Below are 22,066 nucleotides of genomic sequence, written 5' to 3'. Positions count from 1 at the left end.
ACAGGTTTGCAATGTCGCACAAAGCCTGAGTGACTGCAGGAAGGTTGATCAGGACACGAAACTTCACGCAGGGACTAGGATATATGTTGTTACACTAGTTAATGTGGTGACAATCCTTCTCTAAAAAAGTTTGCTATTATAGAGCAATGGAAGAAGCCTTAGCTGTTCTGCTGCTTTATTCTCTTTTGCTGCAAAGAGAAGGTACACGGTAGAGAACAGGGAAGACAGAGCAGTTCCTGCACTGCTCAAAGTTACATAAAGCACGCTATTCATGGTTCTTACAGAGCATAAGACTTTGATTTTTGTAAAATTTGGTACTGATTTCCCACAGTGAGACTCTATTTAAAATGAAGAACACACTCTCGAGTGACAGGGTCTGGTCATGCAGCACTCCCTCCCTCCTTACTTCTGGTCAGCAGAAGGGGAACTTTGTGTTGGAAGAGGCTACACAGGTCAGGAGGCTTGTGCTCCCACAAATGCTGGGTGATGCACTGCTGTATGTTTGTAGCCAACCCCGATTCAAGGCTGGCTCTGAATGGGATCTTCAGAGTTCAGGGCACCCTGAAGCTACAGTGCCTTGCATCTCTCATTATCGTAAGTTTGGCCAGAGCTGAATTGTGGGAGAAAGATATGACCTTGGCCACTTTGAGGACATGCTGTTAATACAGCAGAGGAGCAGGGTACTAAAAGGAGAGTAGCCTCAGCTTCCACCCTGCAGAGCAATAGGCTTTACTACTCTTTTCATGCACCCTGCCTTTAGCTTGTCCCCAGAGAAGGAGACCAAACATGCTCCATGGGTGTGACACACTACTCAGTAGGGACCAGATCTACTCACTGCCCTGCATGTGCTGCACCTTTACCTGGATCCCCTTTTTTAACAAGGAGGTCACATGGGTCAGCCTGTTTCTACACCTGAACTGTTGCATATTTCAACTGGAAGGGTTTGGGGAATGGCTTAGACCAACATTTGCTGGGAAAGACAGGAACTTCTGCTCTGGCGTGGTGTTGATGGTAATGGTGGGGAGCAGGCTGGATGACCTAGATGACTTTCTCCAATGCTTCTCTTCAGGCCTACCTTGAAACCTCTCCCCTTGTTTCTCCTCTGCCACCATATATTCAGCTGTGATGCTGGTAAAAGGCACTGGGGAGAATCTACAGCTATTCCAAAGGTCTAGTGTGTAGGCAGAAGAAGCAGAGCTGAAGGAGAAGTTGACATCCTCTACAGGCCTACATCCAGCTTCCCCCAGTGGCATAGTCACAGCAACCTGTTCATGGTGTCCAAAATTTCTGTGGCATGTGGTGAATGGGAGAACTGCTTTTCTATTTAGTTTTGAGTTATATCTGAAGAATGTAAGACTAGTAGGTCTACCATACAAAATAGCACTGCAGTGCCCTCAGAAAGAACAGGAATTTTGCCCACAGCCCCAAATTTTAAGCTTTGTTCCTTCAAGGTGTTATGCACACACCTCAGATTGCCAATGTGGGGGTATAGGGGTAGAGAAAACGAAATGAGTCCTCAGACAGCACTTTTCAGTGAGTCATTAGCAGGGATGGATATAGAAGTTGAGGACACATGATGCTGAGGCCTGCATATTGAACCACTTGTGGCTACTCGGTCGTAAATTTTTTTTGGCCTCTATTTTAGACATGACTGTAATATGGTTTATAAACAGTGTTGCAGACATGAACAGTACGACTTTTTAAAGCAGTTTTACTGAAACAAAGAAAAAGTGTTAAAGCTGGTTGAAAGTTCTTCTGATAAGTGATTCAGAAACTGTTGGACTCTACAAAATTAGTCATTTATTAAAAGGTGTAAGAATCATTTCTTAACCTATTAATGAATATACCCTACTGTAAAGCGTGACTAACTTCCCATAAAAAGAGATAAAAATTGTGGGTGCACACAGTCACTTTGTTATCTTTCTGCCATAATTCAGTCTGTTTCTGCACTGTGCATGGGCACATCCAGGAACTGAGTCCGCAGGCGCTCGAAGGCACTTGGCGAGGGCTGATGGACTCGTTCCTTCAAGGGAAACCTTTTCTCAGAAAGTCTCTCTCTATACTTATTTGGAAGATGTGGAAAGCAACAGCAGCCTCTCTCATCTTTTTCACCAAGCCTAGGCCTGTTCCCAGTCATGCTATTAATCTCAGCCTCTTTTTAACTCTTGTGGCTTTTTTGACCCGGTCTTTATTTTATATTTAGGCCGTTTTCTTGTAATGAGTCACAGCTGTGACTGTCATTTTACTACAGTGAAATGTGTCAACAAGACCAAGAATAACATCTGTCTGTCGGACCTGCACCGAATGTGTTAATGGAGATACCAAACATTGGAAACAAAATGAAAGACAGCCAAATGGAGAATGCGACTCTACAGTGGGAGTCATCTTTAAAACAGCATGCTTATTTTTTTCTTACCTAAAAATGACGGTAGAGGTTTTTAAAAATTAAGCTTACTGTGGCTTATCCTGCCCAGATCAATCTAAGGTAGTGGAATTTACTGGGATAGACCCTCTGCTGGGAGGAGTGGAAGATCCAGAGTTATCTGTACCTCTTCATCATCACCCCAGCAAGCAATTCTGATTGATACCGGCTAAGAACTTGTGTCCTCCAGCTTCATAAAAAAATAAATATATGGCCTGGGAGTGGAGCGTGAGACTCAAGAGGAGGTTGGCTCAGCTCTGCACTTTCAACATCCCCTGAGGTGCCACAGCTGCCTCAGTTCTGGGCAATGAAACATTCCAGACACAAAAACTTTCACTTCTGCAGGAGCCGCTCAGCTTTGAGGTGTTGTGGTCAGTGGTGCATAGGCCAGCTCTCACTCAGTAACTACTGGGGTCCCTAAAGGATCAGTACTGGGAGCAGTACTGTTTCTTCATGTCTTCATTAACAATCTGGATGACGGGACAGAGTGCACTGTCAGCAATTTTGTGGATGACACCAAATTGGGGGATGCGGTCATAACAATGAAGGGCAGGGCCACCATTCAGAAAAACCTGGACAGGCCAGAGAAACAAGCCAACAGGAACCTCATAAAGTTCAATAAGAGGAAGTCTTGCATCTGAGATGGAAGCAGGAAAGTCTGAGAGATGCTTGTCAGTGAAACAGCTTTGCATAAAAGAATCTGGTGGGCAACATGCCCTTGCTGCGAAGAAGGTCAACCACCTCCTGGTCTGCCTTAGCAAGACTGTAGCCAGATAGGTCCAGGAAAGTGACTGTTCCCCTCTGTCTCGCACTTGTAAGACCCCATTTGGAGCACTTTGTGTCTAAGCTCAGTCAAGGGGCAGAAAACAGGAATGTCTTGACTGGGTTCCTTGAGGACCCCATCTGATGAGCGCTCTCAGAGCACAGCTATTTCATGTCAGCAAGTTCAGTGCCATAGGACTGCCAATGGCAGAGACCTCTGGATCTTCAGGTGGTATCATGCTGGTGCTGCTTATTGCACTACTGGCAGTAGGTTTCTGATGTTGGGGTTTTGTGGGTTTTTTTTTCTGGGAGGGAAAAAGGCCAACAGGACATGCAGCTTAGCACCAAGGAAGCTTTTTGTCAGTGCACGTCTGCAAACAACCAGGGACCAGAGCCTGGAGCCATCCTGCACTGACATACCTCATCCTGCTTCTCCTGAGCAGAGGATCACCCATGTCAACTCATGGAGCTGCATTCCCCTTCACTCCCCCAGGAGAGATGCAAAATATGAAACAAGTATAAAAATGAAGAGAGAAAACACAGGAAGGGACAGTGGGTCTGGTACTTGCTTTGGAGAAAAGAGCCCCAGGTCCAAGATCATTCCCCTGTTCTGGTCAGTGAAAAATAATTCAGAGAAGAACACCTGACACTGGCCTTTCATTATCATCTATGCCCAGGCTAGTGTTTATCAACTTTAATAATCCCTCTGTTTAGTGTTTGGCTATTTTGGATGACGTTCCAGGTTTGGTCGACTGTCCCAAGCACTACGTAGGGTCTATGAGTCTCACAGCGGGTTATGGATCACACTTGTAAGCTGAGGCCTTAAAGCTGGACCTTGTAGCACCCTCATTGCTCAGATGTGCAAATGGTTTCTTTGATCTGCTAATTAGTTTCTGCACATAGAAAACTTTTACTAAAGCTGCAAAGTTTTCCGTGATTTTAAGCACTAGTGTGTAGTAGTAAAAGCCTGCAGATGATGATGACAAATGATGATTAAGTGAGCCCTCAGTATCTGTCAGGAAAGTTCAAAATGCCTTGACAAATCCTGCTTCCTGCACCCAAAATAACGCATAGTAAGTCAGTAGGTTGGGAGGAATTAGGCACAAGCAAATAAGAGAGTCTGCATTAGCCTGTCTGAGTCACTAGGGTTGGGACAAGTTTGAAAGGCTACAGGTCCCCTGAGACACAGACCCAGTGGAGGGAGCTGAAAGCATTTCCTTCAGCATCTGGACTGATGCTCAAAAAGTGGATCACGCTAAAAGACTTTAGATCAGGGTTCCTGAAGTTTTATTCTGGAAGAGCTGTTTAATGAGCTGGGGCCAGAGAACAAATTTCATGTGGAATGTAATTCCCTTCTGTTTAAGAGTGTAATTTAATGTGCTTTACAAACTGAAACTGAAGTAGAGCAAATACAGCAGTATTTTTCCATGTTCAAGGCAGATGTCTGTAGGTGACTTCATTGCCAATAATTTGAGACAATCTATATTCAAAACCTGCCTCAGCATGAAGGACTGAGCAAAGGTAGTCCCCAGCACAGCTCTGCACATGCCACCCTTAAAGGAGGTTCATCCTGATCCCAGCAGCACTATGTGTCTGGAATAGACCTTGAAGCAGTTTTTTAACACAGCATGGGGTAACGGGAGGGCTCAGAGTAATGCTTAGGGCCAGAAAAGTAGCAGACATTAAATTCATTATTGCCCTTTTCAGGAGCCAGCCTGAGGTCATCAGTTTTGTATAATATTGCAGTGTTTTGTGGTAGGAAATGGGAAAAAAAAAAAGAGTGGGACAGTAATTTATGCTGTGTCTTTTAAAGAAAGAAAAATACCATCAATAATTACTATCACATAGCTCTTGACCATAGAAAGAGCGTACCAGCTTCAAGGGCACATTCCCTCTAATACTCATGGAAGTGGGGTTTGTTCAACCCTAGAAAGTACCATATGAGTATGATGGACCTAGTTAATAGATTCTGAGTCTAAAACCAGGGGAAACCTGAGACCTTTTGTGGAATAGCCCATAGTGATGCACCCCATCACCCTTACTTGGGTCCAACACTTGGGTCTGGCTGAAAGCTTATTGTTCAGAATGATATCCAGAGATGGCAAAGCCATCGCTTCTTTCCATAGCGTATTCCACTGATTAACCATACTTCTCTGTTGAAATCTTGGCCTTTCTGATCTGAAGGCCTCCGACTTCTGCATCTGTACATTGGCCTCGGTTCTCAACCAGACTGAAAGCTTTTGTCATGTGATGCTTTGCCTGCCCGAGAGACAACAGTACCTATTATGGTAATTCTCAAAAAAAGGTGTCACATTTAAGCCTTGGTTTGGCTAAGCAGACCTAGCTCTTCAAGGCTTTCCCTGTAAGGCATTTTCTCCAGACCTTAAATCATTTTTACGACTCTCGTTGTGACCTTGGACACAAACACTGTGCTCCAGGGAATCTCTGGAGGGCGAGGGCTGAACCCATGACAGTGCGGCTCTGCCTTAGATACTCCTGTAAGAGATAAAAGAGCTGGGACGAAAAAGGCATGTGCTCCCTAGGCACAGCGAGTGGTTCCTTGAGAGGCAAGTTTCAAAGCAATGCTTGGCACACAAGACGCCTGCTCCTAATCTGAAATATCTGAAATATGAAAAGTATCTGAAATACTGATGTTTCAGCAGAGAAAAAAAAAAAAAAAAAAAAAAAAAAAAAAATCAGATCCCATTCACTGTGCAGAGTTAAATCAGGCAACACAGATAGATAATAACTAAAAAGTGAACTTGTATTTCTGAGCTTGTGTTCACAACCACCACTGTCAACCGACTGTACCACGTGCCAGTAAATAACAGGCAATGTTGAGATCACACTCTCCTATTATTAGAAACGTAATAGTCATATCTTATTTAAAAACCTGTTTTTAAATCTGTTGCCACCTGGAAAACTAGACTAAACAGATCAAGAGTTAAGGTTATCTACAAATATTCTGGGCAGAAACATAATTAGGGCTGTAATTAGGATTATCGTTTCGTAGGCAATGTAGACAAGCATGAGAAGATAAGCCACTATCAGTTGCTGTTGAGGGCTAAAGTGATTATTAAGCTCATAAGTTTGGGCCATGTGTTTTCCTGGCAATGTGGAAATAATGTTGAGCAGCTTCCAAAAACCCAAGGCAGGACTGCAGGTTGTTTCTCCTAAAAAGCTTTCCCAGTGCAGCACCATCAGCAGACAGGTAAGGTGCTCACATCTGTCAGAGCTGGCTTGCAGCTCTCCAGCACCAGGGCAGCGGAGCACGGAGGACAAGGCTGTAAAGCAGGGTGTAAGGCTGAGCAGCCCCCCACTAGTCCCTCCTGGCATACCCCCCCACCAGGGCTCATGCTTTCCATCCCCACTGATTCACTCATGTTACCAGCACAGAAAGCATCCAGCACTGCTGCACAGCACCTGCAAGGTCAGGCTGAAGACTTCTTTCTGCAATAAAAAGGAGCTCCAAGCACAGGTGGAAGAGCAAAATCATTTTTATAGCAAACCACAGCAGATAGGCTGAGCCCTTAAATGAGCATTCGGTGTTGTGGGATGTATAACAGTCAGGCTAAGAGCTCTACCTGGCCCTGCAATGCATGGCTGGAGGACATGTGGGACCTCCACTTGGAGCATCTCCCAGCCTGTTGTAAGGTGACAGTAGAGGGCAGCACCAGATGTCCTTCTCCTCTGCTCCCTCTCACCTCTGCCAGTGAGACAGGCAACCCCCCAGCACCCTCACCATTCCTCGGAGCTGTATTTCCCAACTTTCCCAGGCCTTCACCACACCTGCCACAGGGGATCCATTGCCGTAACCTCTTGAAAACCTGCATGGGATTAGGTACTGGGACCTGCGTGCTTCCACTCCACTCCCTGGCACCCACAGGGGAACCGGTGGCACCTTATCTGCAATTCAATATCTGTGTTGCACCAGAGGCAGGGGGGAGTCCCCAGCAGGGACCTTCCAACACACAACGAGAGCTGGCAAAGAGCAGTTTGGTGCGACCAGCAGCTGGCAGAGGTTAGCACATCTCCGCGGGGGCTGTAAGGGCTAATGTGGCTGTCTGTCACTTGCTCAAACAGGCTGACTAATCCAGAATCATAGAATCATTTAGGTTGGAGAAGACCTTTAAGATCATCAGGTCCAACCGCTAACCTAACACTGCCATTCCACTTCTAAACCATGTCCCTAAGCACCTCGTCTGCCTGTCTCACCTCCAGGGATGGGGACTTCCCTGGGCAGCTCGTTCCAATGCTTAACAACCCTTTAGGTGAAAAATTTTTTCCTGATATCCCACCTAAACCTCCCAGGCACAGCTTGAAGCCATTTCCCCTCGTCCTACCACCTGTTGCCTGGGAGAAGAGACCAACACCCACCTCGCTACAGCCTCCTGTCAGTCAGTTGTAGAGGGCGATAAGGTCTTTCTTACCCCATGCACCAGTGCAGGCTGGGGAATGACCTGCTGGAAAGCAGCTCTGCTAAGAGGGACCTGGGAGTCCTGGTGGACGACAAGCTGACCATGAGCCAGCAGCGTGCCCTTGTTGCCAAGGCCAATGGTATCCTGGGGTGCATTAAGAGGAGTGTGGCCAGCAGATCGAGGGAGGTTATCCTCCCCCTCTACTCTACCCTGGTGAGACCCCACCTGGAGTACTGTGTCCAGCTCTGGGCTCCCCAGTTCAAGAAAGATGAGAAACTCCTAGAGAAAGTCCAGAGGAGGGCAACAAAGATGATGAGGGGACTGGAGCATCTCTCCTATGAGGTGGATGTCATGAGAATGGAGCCAGACTCTTCTCAGTGGTGCCCAGCGACAGGACAAGGGGCGATGAGCACAAACTGAGACATAAGAGGTTTCAGTTGAATATGAGGAAGAACTTCTATACTTCGAGGGTGACAGAGAACTGGACCAGGCTGCCCAGGGGGGTTGTGGAGTCTCCTTCTTTGGAGATATTCAAAACCAGCCTGGATGATGTCCTGTGCAACCTGCTCTAGGTGAACCTGCTTTAGCAGGGGGGTTGGACTAGATGATCTCCCGAGGTCCCTTCCAACCCCTTCCATTCTATGATTCTGTGGTGTCGTGCCTCAGCCTCCTTTTCTTGAGGCTAAATAACCCCAGTTCCCTCAGCTTCTCCTCATAAGGCTTGTGCTCCAGAAGGCATAGGCAACTCCCTGGCAGCTCTCTCTTTTTGCTTCTGTGCCTGCAAACAGCCCAGGAGAGATTAGGAAAGAGTTAGGAAAGCAGCAGGTTTGAGTGGGTTGGTGGGATCTTCCCCAAACAGTCCAATTTCTTGCAGCAGAGCAAGCACTCCTGTTGAACAGAGCAAACCAGTAGCAGCCCCCTGTTTCTTTGAAGTTGTTGATGTTTTGCAGCTTGCTGAGCCACTTAGTGAGAAACCCCCATTTTGTTTCCAGAAACAGAAATAAATTGAGTCAGAACTTGCTTTCCTTCAGATAACTGATCTTTTTCTTCCTCTGGAAATACTCAATGGACCTGTTTTTATCTGTGTAGTGTTTACTTTCCAGGAGGCTTTGCCATGTTTGCAGCTCCACGTTTGGTTTTTTTTTTTTACCTCAAGCTTCTCCACAAAATACACAGAGAGCCCAGAGCCAATCCCTGCTCTTGGGAGGGTAAATCCGCTCCCGAGACAGAAAGGATGGCCCTCCTCATGACTTTTTCTTTTCTCGGTTCTGTTTTGACATTTTATCTTCCTTCATGCTACATGAACAGGAAGCTATAGGGGCAGCCGCAAATCTTCTCTCTGCCTTACGTCCTTCAGCTCCACTATTTTTAAACTGTCAGTTGTTTTTATACATGTGCCTCTACATTTACAGGATAAAATGAAGATGGCAGAACGTCTCTTGTTACAAATTCCGTTGTGTTTAAGAAGGCCAAGTGCTGGTCCCCTTATTCAAGCCTAGCCAACGATCTTTACTACTCTCAATTTATAGTAACCATAATTCCAGAAGATCCTCAGATACCTCAAAGTGTTTTTTTCAGCATGAATAGGTTTTACAGCTGGGCGAGGTCTTACATTACAGGGAAATTTATGCTTAAACATCTGCTCTTAAATGTCCTTCAGCTAGTTGAGGAGGTTACAAATCCATCCACAGCACCCACTGGAAGATATAAAAAACCTACTACCCTAGTTTAATGTACCAAAGTATTTGTTATTCCACTGACAGTCTGGATAGCAGGAAGGAAGATGTCAGGAAACTTTAGATTCATGTCAGACCTCTCAATTTCTGGTTACTTCTTAGTGGTAGGGAAAAGCACTCTCCTTTTTTTTTTTTTTTTTTCCCCTTTGTACTGCCTGTGAAATGTGCTCAGAAGTTGAACTAGTTCAGTGTTGCTGTGAATACAGAGTCTTACAGGTCCTACGTGTAGAAAAGCATGCTCACTTGTTTCTGCTTGCCCTAAAATTTTTGATAAGGATTTGATGAAGCTCATTGTGGCAGGCTGACTTGGGACACATAATAAAAACTAGCCCCTTGACACAAGAATTGCATAGCTGAGAACTGAAACCCACAACAGATTGTATATATGCTTCCCTTTGCTGCCATGAGTAGTGACCTGTTTGAGATAATAGGGTAAGCATGTCTGTAAATATTGCTGATTTACTAAATTACTAAATATTTTCCCTTGCACATCTTTGCTTCTTTGAAAAAAAAAAATAATAAAGGCAACCAAACCTGGAGACTCTTCTTCAAGTAGACCAGCCTGGCTTCATATGGTTGCCCCCCTGAATGAAGTCGTATGGGGTCATTCTTCATGGAGCAGGTCTTCCCAGTTGTTTTCGTGGTCTAACGGCCAGATATGCTACTTAATTTAGCCGTGTGTTGATGCAGACCTCATCACTGTTGTATCTCAGCATCTTTGGTGTTGGTCTTTTCAGTAAGATAGTCCACAGAGCCTTCTTCAAATCTAATGGTATAAAAATTCCTTGTTACATGAAATTTCACCCTGATAGATTTCTAGCATTAATATAAAATAGCAATTTCATTATGTCAAAGAAGTCATGTCTGTCATTGCAGAATTATATAAGCTTTGTTATAGTAATTATGTAAATTGAAAAATAGCAATCTTTACATCTGAAAATGTAAACTTATCTGGGTTGGCCTCACTGGGGTTCTGTAAATGCTCAAAATAGTTTTTATTTACTATGTAACAGCCTCTTTTTTTTTCTGCCAGCACATTTAAACATGAATAGCTCTTTTGACAATGCTATTATGGAGTTTCTACATTTGCAACAGAGCCAGATTCAACCTCATGGTCTCTTTGAGCATTTTATATAGTGATTTTCTTCTTTAATCAGTTCATTCAATGTTGAAATAAAGCTAGCACCTCACATGGGCTAGACATTCAAAAGGGTAGACTGGTGGAGCTCCAGATGGAGTTATGCCAACTGACACCAAGCAAGGATACAGCTCTTAGAACCTAAAATCTCTGTAATAAAAGACTGGAGCCCCACACAACACTGATTAAAGCCATTCAGATTTTTCCCATTAACTTTAACAGTACATATATTAAGCTGTCACATTTTTTCTCCTTTTCTCTCAGCAAAATTGTCTTCTTTGGTGCACACTGTGGCTCTCTTGTATGTGACGAAGTAACACATTCTCCACTGTTCTTTATTTGATTCCTCTGTAGGCTTTTGCTGTGCTGGTGTTTGGGGCTTCTGTGGCTGGTACAAGTGCAGAACTGGCAGAAGATGCTACTCTATGGATGAGAAGAAAAAAAAGCAAGCGATATGTGTAAGGAGGAAGAATTTCTGTATTAAATACTCACTGCTTTGCCAAGCTGCAAAAATGTCACTGTCTGGAAACAAAGAGTTCTCCATCTTTTTCTTTCAAAACTTATTTGGTATTTGTTAATAGAAATAGAATATATAATATAAGCAAACTCAACACGCCCAGCACTGAAAGAGTCTCGGTGAAGGTTACAGTGCTTAAAAGGAGTCACTGACTTCATAAATAAGCCTCAAATCAATGGCTAAACTTCTGCTGATTTCAGGGATGTAAACTCATACTGTAGAAGAACAAAATTAGAGCCTGAATGCTACGCTAGGCTGGGCTCGGTCTAATCAAATTCATTTAACCCCATTATTTTCTTCCTCATGTATCACAGATGAAAACAATGGAGCCCTACTGGCAGAAGGCCAGCCCAAAGCCATCTATTACCCTTCATGCTGAAGTTCTGAAGAGGAGAACAAGGCAGCTGTCCTTACGGTAATTGATATTAATGACTGAGGTTAGAGCCCATTGAGCCAGCTCAGGACTTAACAGCAGACAAAGAGAAACCCCAGCCCTGCTCCATAGCAATAGGGACAGAAGTAGTCTGAAGACAAATCAATGAAATAGGAGCAGACCAGTGCTGTCCTTTTATTTTTAAATTTATTTTGTCTTGGAAATTATTAAGATGGGACATCAACATACACTAAATGAGAAAAAGTATTCCAGTTGAAATTGCCAGTATCTCGCTTTGCAATTTTTCTGACATGTCCTGCACCGCTTTCAGATGGGCTGGAAGAGGCAGAGGTGGGACTGGCCACCACCCCAGCGTGGGGGCACAGTAGCCAGGGGACTGTATCCCCAGGCACAATACGGTGCAGGGACGAGCCGCCCATGGGCTCAGCCCCAGCTGCTCCCCAGCAAGTCCTGGCCTGAGCCCAGGTCCTGGCCCAAACCCTATTCCCCGGCTTCTTACGACATTCCTGGTAACGTCATTTTTCAGTGTTTTGTGGAAGTCGGTGCTAATTTCATCGGATGCCTGGAGATTTCACACACTTTTGTGTGTTTGTGCAATGTTGAACATTAGCTCTTGCTTTCAAATCAGCTGGAGCTATTTTAACCAGCAGAACCAGTGATTTGCATTGGTGAAAACTGAAGTGATTTTACCTACTTCATTTTACTTCTAACATGCTCTGCTTATTTGCTTTCAGGTTTACTTTTTTAACACAGGTGTGTGTTAAAATGAGTCCACTAAAATGAAAAGCTCTCCTCCCATGAACACTGAATGCACTCGGATTACACGTGGCTCCAGGTTGAAATAAAAGCATGGAGAGGCATCCCTCATAGTACAAGAGAGAGTTTTACTATCCAGGAACCAGATTTTTTGCAGTGTTGCTTGGTTTAGTTTGTGACAGGCTTTGGTTTTCAGTTCACAAAGGGAAAAGAGGTCAAGGGGACAACCGGATACAAGGGGCCTCTGTCGTATCACAGCCAGCCTCTGTGCTGTGACCCTGGGAGTGATACACCACTGAGTGCCTTCTCATGCCTAACTCGGGTTTCCCTGGTCTTCTTCATATGTTGTTTTCTCTTTCTGCCTTATTATACTCTTAGCTTTTATGTCCCTCAACCCCAAAACTATCTTTTGATGGGGGGATCACAAAAAGTCCAACATTCCTGGGCTCCTAAATCCCACCTCAGTGCAAATAGCAAGCAAGAAGGACTGGTTTAGAACACAGCTATTTCAAATCACTTTCTCACTGTGAACCATAATGGGCAACTAGTGGTTGTGGGACAGACAGCATCTACTTGAGAGGCAGCAATGACCTCAGAAGAAGATGCATTCGCTGGAGGGTCAAGCAGATCATGCGAAGAGTGATTAGCATATACTGCTGTTCTTCCTTCTGGGAGTGTTGTGTCTTTTGTCCACCTTATCATCAAGGTGTTGAGAAGTTCGGCATTGCAACATACGCTGTCTGTTAAAATAAATGTAGTGTCTACATTGTTGTTGAGTAAAACACTTTCCTAAGCAGGTCCTTGTGAAATACATTCTCTTCTTGACCCAATTCTCTTAAAAAGAGAGAGATACAGTCAAGTGTATCACACTTCTGAAATGAAAACAGCACTCAAGTTTGCCCTATAATTTCTGGTCTCTCATGTAAATACCTGGTGATGTTCCCTTCAAACCTTCCCTGCTTTTGCACCTTTGGAGTTTTTTAGCACAATGGGAAAAAAATTGAGTCTTTCATAAAGGAAGATGTGTCTGTACATCCCCGCTTTTCTGGAAGAAGGCAAATCCCTGAGTTATTACACAAATATCAATGTTTGAAATGCTTTTGGTTTCCCAGCCTCTTCTCTACTGGTACTTCTCTGAAGTCCAAATAACACAATATATTTATTCAGTGTAATTTTTATGGTCTGATAATTATTTAATGACACAATAATCTGAAATGTTAAGACGTAATTACAGTCTGATTCCAGCAGTTACCTTTAAGCTACTGGCACAAGAGATTCAAAACCATGCTATAGTCTCCTATGAGAGGGAGATAAAGTTAAATTTCAGGAAGCAGATACTTACCTGGTAGGGGAGACATCATGATGAGGCAGGTGGTTTTCCCAGGGCAAGGCTCATCCCCTGCACTATTTTTTTTTTTAAGGTGATGGAGCAGCTCCTCCTGGAAGATATTTCAAAACATACAGAAGTCAGGGAGGTGATTATAGAAAGCAACCAAGAGCAAATTGTGCCTGACTAATCTAGTGACCTTCTAAGATGGAGTGACTGCATCAGTGGACAAGGGAAGAGCTACAGATGTCTTCTATGTGGCCTTCTGTAAGGCCTTTGATATGATCCCCACAACATTCTTACCTCTAAATTGGGGATATGGGCTTCATGGATGGACTGTTAAATGAATAATGAATTGGCTGGATGACCATGTCCAAGGAGTTACACTCAATTGCTCAATGTCAAGGGTACTAGGTCCAATTCTATTTAATATATTCATCAATAACATAGATAGAGGGACTGAGTGTACTCTCAGCAAGTTTGCAGATGACAACAAGCTGTGTGGTGCAGTTGACACACCTGAGGGAAGGGATGTCATCCAGAGGGACCTGGACAAGCTTGAGAAGTGGCCCATGTGAACCTTATGAGGTTCAACAAGGCCAAGTGCAAGGTCCTGCACCTGGGTGAGGGCAATCCCCAATACCTGTACAGACTCGGGGAGGAATGGACTGAAGGCAGCCCTGCAGGGAAGGATTTTGAAATACTGGTGAATGAAAAATTGGACACCAGTTGGCAATGTGCACTTGCAGCCCAGAAAGCCAATTGTAAAAAGATGCATGGCCAGCAGGTCAAGGGATTTGATTCTTCCTCTCTACTCATCTCTCATGGGACCCCACCTGCATCCAGCTCTGGAGTCCTCAGCACAGGAAAGACATAGACCTGCTGGAGTGGGTCCAGAGGAGGGCCACAAAAATGGTCAGAGGGTTGGAATACCTCTCCTATGAGGGAAGTCTGGGAGAGTCAGTGTTGTTCAGCCTGGAGAAGAGAAGGAGCCAAGGAGACCTTATTGCAGCCTTTCAATATATAAAGTGGGCTTATAAGAAAGACAGAAAAAGACTTTTTACCAAGGCCTGTAGTGACAGGATGAGGGACAATGGTTTTAAACTTAAAGTGGGTACATTTAGATTGGATATAAGGAAGAATTTTTTTTATTATGAGAGTGGTGAGGCACTGGAACACGTTGCCCAAAGAAGTTGTGGGTGCACCATCACTGGAAGTGTTCAAGGACAGGTTGGAAAGGGCTTTGAGCAACCTGATCTAGTGGAAAATGTCCCTGCCCTTGGCAGGGGGGTTGGACTAGATGATCTTTAAAGGCCCATTCCAACCAAAACCATTCTAGGATTCTATGAAATCCACTATGTATATGTATGTGTGTATATATACATGTAATGCCCCAAATAGTTCCAGCCATTTGGTGCTTTTTTTCCCCTTTCTTGTGTAAACACAGTGCTTGTGGTACTTTTGAGACATTGTCATTGTCTCTAGGGATGCCACAGTTAGATTCTGTTAGAAGTTACTTAGAAGACGTGAGTGGAGACAGTTCATTCAGTCATGTTTGTAAAATTCATGGGCACAGACTCAATGGTATATACTGTGATCAAAAGCAGCTTCTGAGCAGTTCATATAAGGCCAGAGTAAAAGGCCTAAGCCTGCAGTACGTCTGTACAGGTCAATAATCCTAATCCCCAGATGTGGAAGGAGGCAGTGAAGCCCACAGTCTGCCACCACCAACTCTTGCTGGGATCCTCTCCCAGGGCATTCACACCTCTCAGCTCTCTGAGGTCTGTCATAAATATCTTGTGGTTGTCAAATGTGGAGATCTTGGCTGTATTTTGTAGAGTAGGAAAGGTTAGTATCTGTACTGGATTTGTGTAGCAAGGTTTTAGTAGCGGGAGGGCTACAGGGGTGGCCTTTGTGAGAAGCTGCTAGAAGCTTCCCCTGTGTCTGATAGAGCCAATGCCATCTGGCTCCAAGACAGACCCGCCACTGGCCAAGGCTGAGCCCATCAGTGATGGTGGTAGTGCCACTGGGATAACGTATTTAAAAAAGGGGAAAAGTTGCTGTGCAACAGCAATTGCAGCTGGAGAGAGGAGTGACAATATGTAAGAGAAACAACTCTGAAAACCCCCCGGCCAGTGCAGCAGGACGGGCAGAAGGTGCTCCAGGCGCCAGGGCAGAGATTCCCCTGCAGCCCCTGGTGCAGCCCATGGTGGGGCAGGCTGTCCCCCTGCAGCCCATGGAGGCCCATGGGGGAGCAGATCTCCACCCGCAGTCCAGGGATGACTCCACACAAGAGCATGTTGATGTCCGAAGGAGGCTGTGACCCTGTGGGAAGCCTGCGACGGAGCAGGCTCCTGGTGGGACCTGTAGACCCATGGAGAGAGGAGCCCAGGCTGGAGCAGGTTTGCTGGCAGGGCTGGTGACCCCATGGGAAGGATGGACCCACACTGGAGCAGTCTGTTCCTGAAGGACTGCACCCTGTGGAAGGGATGGACCCACACTGGAGCAGTTTGTGAAGAACTGCAGCCTGTGGGAAGGACCCACATTACAGAATTTCATGGAGGACTGTCTGCCATGGGAGGGACCCCATGCTGGAGCAGGGGCAGAGTGTGAGGAGTCCTCCCCTGAGGAGGAGGGAGAGGCAGAGACAGTGTGTGATGAACTGACACCAACCCCCATTCCCCATCCCCCGGTATCGCTGAGAAAATCAGGAGGAAGAACTGCAGCCTGTGGGAAGGACCCACATTACAGAATTTCATGGAGGACTGTCTGCCATGGGAGGGACCCCATGCTGGAGCAGGGGCAGAGTGTGAGGAGTCCTCCCCTGAGGAGGAGGGAGAGGCAGAGACAGTGTGTGATGAACTGACACCAACCCCCATTCCCCATCCCCCGGTATCGCTGAGAAAATCAGGAGTGAAGTTGAGCCCAGAAAGAAGGGAGGGATGGGGCAAAGGTGTTTTTAAGACTCGTTTTTATTTCTCATTATCCTATTCTGATTTGATTGGCAGTAAATTAAACTGATTTCCCCAGGTCGGGTCTGTTTTGCCCGTGACAGTACTTGCTGAGTGATCTCTCCCTGTCCTTATCGACCCACGAGCCCTTTGTTATATTTTCTCTCCCCTGTCCAGCTGAGGAGGGGAGTGACACAGCAGCTTTGGTGGACATGTGGTGTTCAGCCAGGGTCAACCCACCACACTATCCCAAGAGTATGCAATGTCTTCTGTCCCCATCTTGGCAAGTTCACCTTGCTCACTTTGTATAGTTCCCTCGTCCACCTACTCCTGAGCTTTGGCTCTCTTTTCTTTTTATTTTTGCTTTTTAATCTTTATTTACACCCTTTTTCACATTCTGTCATCTGGGCTCAAGGCTTCTTTCCCAGGGGAACTTGCAATACCTCCTTTCAGCTCTCTCTACAGAAGTCCCCCCTTCTGTGAATTGCCCAGGTATAAGTCTAATATTTTTTTAGCTCAAGTGTTCACAGACAGAGCCTTTCTTTGAGTCTCAAGTGAAGTCTTCACAACAAAATTGTTGCTATCATTTACAAAAGTCCAGACTGTACATTTACATGGATCGTGCCATTTGTGCCAGACTGTGTTAGAAACAGCTCACAGGACAGTTAATTAAAAAAAAAAAACCAAAAAAAAACCAAACAAAAAAACCCCCAAACTTCCAAAAGATTAATTAAAAAAATCACATTTTTTAAAAAAATATCCATTTTGGAAACAATGGCATTTACTGTCTGGAAATCTGGATCTTAGTACTTAAATCGGTTGCTTATTTTTTAAGCACTGTGGATGCTTGCAGGCACTGTATGAATGTCATCCTTTCGCCCATGTTCTTCTGAGCAAAGGTGGATCTGTTTCACTTTGCTTTAAAGAGGTGTTTGGCAAGTAGTGAAGAAGTGTCTCGGTGTAAGAGATTGGCATGCCGTAGCCTGGGTTTAAATCTTAAAGCTCACAGACAACAGGGAGCCCATTGTTACATTATTAACGTTCAGATATTTTTCATCTTACAGCGATACAAATGGTCCCAGCCCAACATCTTGTCTGGTCAATGACCACAAGACAAATTCTGGGTCATGAGTGCCCTTCAAGGCCTGGAATTTGTGTGTGATGGGAGCTGAAAGAAAGGTGTAAAAAACCATGTCCCTAGTTGCTTAAGATTTTACTTCAGATTAAGGTAGGTTGTTACTGAAGAAAAAAATCTTACTCATAATGTTTAACTGTGCTGGTGAAAGCCTGTCAAACACCATTTCACCAAGACATCTGCCCTCTAGATAATGTACTGAATCTTGTCAACGGAGTAACTGATATCCTTCTCAGAGCATTACCTTCCAGCTAGTCTTTAAAAGATGAGGATGATAGTATGTTGTTAGTAAGGACTACATGATTACAGAATCAGGAATAAATTTAAGTGCACTGTCAGTATTAGAAAGGTCATAAAGTGCTATCAAGAGCCTTTATCTCCATATCTGAGAAGATTTAAATACCATTAAAGTGAGCAGTGAAGCAAAGTTTTTACCACCTCCTACTGTAGTAACCCATTAAAAAAGCCCTCAGTGTTAATGGTCCAGGTTTCACTGGACTATCATTCCCATCAAAATAATTTAATTCCAGCTGGCACTGATTTTTAGATCCATTGTTCACAGAGTTTTAGAAATATCGCATGTTGTCTGGAGAAGGGAAGCCCTCCATTCATTACTTGCCTTCCAATAAATCAACCAAGAGGATATAGCCTACAAACACGTGTATGGATACCTTGCAGTGTTTCAAGCCCATTGTCAGGTCTCGAGGGTGAATTGACTTAATGTGTGATTTGGAAGAAGCCGTTTGTTTCCTGAAAAGATGAGGGGACACAGTTCTGTCGTATTGCTTCATAGCTGTTTATTCACAGTTACACGCTTGATAGAATTTAGATGATAATTTGTACGGCTGGATTTCAGTGTCCACATGATAATTATTTCTTTGCTTAGTGGTTTAAACTGCTTTCGATTACTAGCACCTCAGATGAAACACAGGTTTTAACATATCAATTGCTAAGGTTGTATCTGGGCAAATAGTGTAATGAATTCTGCTGATGTAGGTTTGGAAAGTTTAGGTGCAGGATTTTGGTTTCTACTCCCTTGGCACAAGGTTGCCAAAATTACTGAAGCCCTACCAGTGTACGAAGGAGGAAATTTTTTCCCCTGATGTTTTTATTTGGTAGACGCACGCGCTAGCAGGAACTCAAAGTCCCTTTTCCTGTAAAGACGTGATGTGCAAAATGTTAGGCTATAAAGTTACCTGGCATTATAAAGCCCTCCAAAGCAGGCAGAGTCCAGTGAGTTCTCAGCAAGATGGGAACAGTGGCTCATTCACGTCACAGATGTATGCTATTTTTGGCAGCCAGTTTACTTTTCCCTATTAGGAAAATAAAAACTTTTCAAATAGAAAGTTCTTCTTGCTCCGTATATATATCAATTTGGCTGCTTTCAGCCAGACTGATTTCCTTTCACCTGCAAAAACTTTTTTAAAAGTCTGCAGCTCTCTGTTTGAGGCTGGTTCATTTCAAGCTCTCTCTGTCTCTACACCTCCTCTCTGACTGTTGGAAAAGGGTTATATCCCTTGGAAATGACGGTGGATCCGGTTATGTGCCCAGAGGAGAAGGAGTTAAGGTAGACAAATGAAGGGTGGTGAACACACAGACTTCATTTGGCTTTCCATGAACAAAGCACATACCCATGTACAGAGGTGGCTGTGCATGGAAGAGGCTGCACGGACACCACATCTAGGCAGTGTGTCCGTACCACTCTCAACATTTCCCTCCTATGTAACATCTCCTCCACTTGAACTTCTAAAAAAAAGCTCTGCACCTGGCTGGGCCAAGAATTTTCAAAGAAGTACTGAGACAATGTTGATTTTGTGCCTTCCACAGAGATTAAGCAGAAATGTTTTATTAATAATGTCTGGAAACCTTGTTCTGGCTCTCTTTTCTTGTTTTAATTGAATACTGCGTCTGAGTACTACAATAAGGCCCAACTGAGGGCAAATCAGTCCTAACAACATCACTCCAAGATGGTTTTTGCTCTATCCATACCAATCCATTTTTGCACAAAAGTAGCAACATACTAAATTAATACCTACTGACGCACATCAGCATAATACATAAGCAGTAAGAAAAGCTATGTCAGTCTATTCTTTATAGACTTTATAGAGGGGATGAGATTATACTGTTATTGTACAACATGACTTTTCCATATTAGGAGAATAAAATCCCTTCCATTGGAAAGCGTCTCTTGGTCATTCCTTAAAGTACTTCAGATTTTCTCCAGTCTCTTCTTGTTATTTCAAAGGAATTTAATACATGTCCATAATGATCAGGAGTTATTTTCTGGACTAGATCTCTGTCAGGATGGCAGGCATACATTATACAAAGTACAAGTATCAGTAAAATCGCAGAGGGCCAAGTGTAGCTCCCATTTTGTTCTGAATGAATGGAATGATAAGTGAAAGATGTAAAGCTTTTTATTTCAGTATGTGTTTATGGTCACAGCTGGAGATCATCTTCCTTCCAGATTCTCTTAACACAGAAAGGGGAATTGAATTTGCTCCAGATCATTCAGGATTTTTTTTCTTATATTGAACCTAAACTGCTTTCTGAAAGTCTTGTTGGGTTTAACCAGAACTAAACAGGAACAACTTCATCCACAGCTGAGCCTGAACTGGAACTGACCCAAAATAGATACTGCTTCAACTTCCCAGCTCACAGATGAGGTTTGCGTGTCCTGACACACCTGGAGCACTGCGGAACCCAGATGTCTTGTGAGATTTGGATTGAACCAGGCTTTAGTTGTGGTTGTTCCAGAGTATAAGTATTGTTATACTGTGATGCCCCACTTAAAGACTGATGACTTGATGAAAAGAAGGATTATCTAATCTCAGAATTGGACATTTGATTTAAGCTAGTTGTCTTCTCCATTTACAGAGACAGACAGAGGCATATCCAGGGGAAGATTTACAGAGAGAGCCCAAATGACTACTTTAGACTAATGTAATGATTTTCAGGAGAAAGTTGGATGAAAATTTCATACTTGAAAAGTCTACACGTGTACAGACACCTCTTTGATATTTCAGCCAACTGCTACTTTGTTCCATGTCTCTCCAGCTGACATCTTTGCTCTTCTCGAGGCACCTCTGGGTAGCAGCAAGAACTTTATGAAGTGACCAGCTTCCATGTCATGTGGAAAGTTCACATTTTTAAAAAGATGAGTCTTTTTCCTCTGTTTCATCACAAACTGGCAGCACCAGTCTGAACAAAGCCAATGGAAAATATGCACTGAAAAGTCATCATGAACTAGCAGAAGAAGGGACAGAAGGAGATTGTTTGATTTTTATTTTAATTCCAATTTCCATGATTGTCTGAAAACAGAGTGGTGAGAATCTCTCTCCTCTTTCTCCTCAACTCTTTTTCCATCTGTAATTAGTCAAGAAGAGATTACAAAGAAAGAATGGGTTGTTCAAATTGTTTGTCCATGAAAATATCTGTTGTAAGTTGGTTTTTTTTTTTTTTCTCTGAGTGATCTAAAATGGCTATGAAGTAGTTATACACAAATAGCTGAAATTTTTTTAGTGAATCCACTTTAGTTATGTTTGTATTTGCTCTGGTTTTGCTTTCCACAAATATTAATACAACTCATTTTTTTTAGAACAAGGTCCTTCTCAAAGTAAGTATTAAGTATGAGCACTCAAATGTACGTGCAAAGGAAATTTTACATTGCCTTTCTGCAAGGCTTCAGAAAAACAAAAACCTCAAGTATTAAGTTTATTCCTGCTGTCAAGGAGCAGTAAGAACACAGAGTAACTGAAGCGACATGTCCAAACTGAAAAAGCCAGGTCTTATTTCAAGGGTGAAATCCCAGTTCCCTGAATTCGGTAAGAGAATGCCCATACATTTCAGCCTGACAAGATTTTTTATCATACTTCTAAGGTACTGAGTCCACTTCTTTTTGCCTAAGGGTTAATTAATGCTGACTAAATAAATTCAAGAAAATCCCTTTATATTTTGAGGTCTTTTAAATAACACAGGGTAGGCAAATCATCCTTTTCCATTACCATTCCAAATTCAGTTTAGACAAATTTCGGGCTGTGTCCATGCCAAAAGAGATGTTTTGCCAGCCCTGGCTATGCCCTCCCATTCCTTCCCTCACACCTGGCACTCTGGTTGTTTTGTTTAGCTAGGCCGATGAGCTGACCCAGCAGAAAATAAAAGGGTTGCCAGTTTGTTTTGAGAAAGATTGGTTTCGTCGCCATGAGCCCCCCTGATCTGGCTGGCATCTTGGCTGTAGAAAGAGAGGTGTCTATAGAGGGGAGGTGGCAGGAACTCAGGGTCTGGGGGGCAGCACGGCATGGAACTGCCTCTAAATTGCTTTCAAGCCAGTTGTACCCTTGCTGAGATAATCCCTTAGCAATAATAAGCAAGAAGTGTGGAGACTCCTTTAGCTGCTCCTTTGACTCTTCTGGATGTCTCATCTCAAAAAGGGGGAAAAGCAGAGATGCCATTTCAGTTTTCAGTAGGAGATGAGGGGTGTTTGGGCTGCAGGCTGCAAAGCAGCACATGA

General features: G+C 43.9%; 1 pseudogene; it reads left to right on the top strand.

The window, feature by feature from the left end:
- Positions 1–13,477: 13,477 nt before the first annotated feature.
- On the top strand, positions 13,478–13,583 carry LOC118452685 (annotated as a pseudogene).
- The last annotated feature ends 8,483 nt before the right edge of the window (positions 13,584–22,066 follow it).

This window comes from Egretta garzetta, unplaced genomic scaffold (genome assembly GCF_000687185.1).
Source record: "Egretta garzetta isolate BGI_Z169 unplaced genomic scaffold, ASM68718v1 scaffold377, whole genome shotgun sequence".
NCBI lineage: Eukaryota > Metazoa > Chordata > Aves > Pelecaniformes > Ardeidae > Egretta > Egretta garzetta.
The sequence above is the reverse complement of the archived record's forward strand: the minus strand, read 5'-3'. Positions and strand labels throughout refer to the sequence as shown.